The sequence below is a fragment of the Triticum dicoccoides genome, chromosome 5A (genome assembly GCF_002162155.2).
Source record: "Triticum dicoccoides isolate Atlit2015 ecotype Zavitan chromosome 5A, WEW_v2.0, whole genome shotgun sequence".
Taxonomy (NCBI): Eukaryota; Viridiplantae; Streptophyta; class Magnoliopsida; order Poales; family Poaceae; genus Triticum; species Triticum dicoccoides.
The window spans coordinates 392429789-392430648 of NC_041388.1; the positions used below are offsets into that span (position 1 = coordinate 392429789).

At 66.2% G+C, this 860-nt stretch overlaps 1 pseudogene; it reads right to left on the reverse strand.

Annotated features, from left to right (window-relative positions):
* The window catches only part of LOC119299590, a 1092-nt pseudogene extending 956 nt beyond the window's left edge, over window positions 1-136 (reverse strand).
* Window positions 137-860: the final 724 nt, after the last annotated feature.

Below are 860 nucleotides of genomic sequence, written 5' to 3' on the forward strand. Positions count from 1 at the left end.
TGCGGCCGGAGATGTTCGCCATGGCCACGGTGGTTCCTACGGCGTTGGTGGTGGCGGAGGTTGGTATCTCGGTTTGTTTTCTTGGTTTCTTGACGGTCGTTGAGTCAAACGGAGCAGGGCTTGAAGCTAAAACCATTAACCGATCATCTACTGATTAGTAGAAACCGGCTTTGATGTCTCTCTCCTCCCCTCCCTCACTCCCTCCCCACGTGACGCCGTCGGCTTGCGGTTCCCCCTCGTCCCCGGCGTCCAAGTCAGATTCGCTCCCCTGCTCCCTTCCCCCCTCGTGCTCCTCTCCGGGCTATCCGCCGGCGGCGGGGCCCGAACCCCTCCCACCTGCGTTCCCCCCTCCCTATCCGGTGGCCCTGGCAGCGCCACGGGCCAACAAGTTCTGGGCCCTTGATTCCGACGACTCTGGCTCCGATTCTGATCCTGAGACTCCCCCTCCTCCTCGCTCGGCATCGGTGGTTGGGTTGCCTCCGTTATTGGTGGCGGGCCGTCGGCGCAAGTTTGCTCCGGGGGGTCGGGGCCGGCTTTGTGCGCTTGATGCGGGCCCGGATGGATGCCGCCGTGTTGGCCGTGGGCGCCGGCACGCCGCTCCCTGGGCGGCGGATCCTTCTTTGGTGAGCCCGGGGGTGGACGCCATGGCCTCACCCGTCTCATCCTCCTCGGTGGCGGTGCCCTCCGGGTCGTCGCCGTCCAGGTGCCTCCCTTCCACGTTGTCGGCGGCGCCGGCGCAAACCCTAGATATGGGATCGGGTCTTGCGTTGGTGCCCCGGTCCGTGGGCCGGGTCCCTCTGGTCGGTGACGGGCCGTGTGGGCCTGTGTCGGCCCCTTCGCTGGATTCCACGGCTGATTTC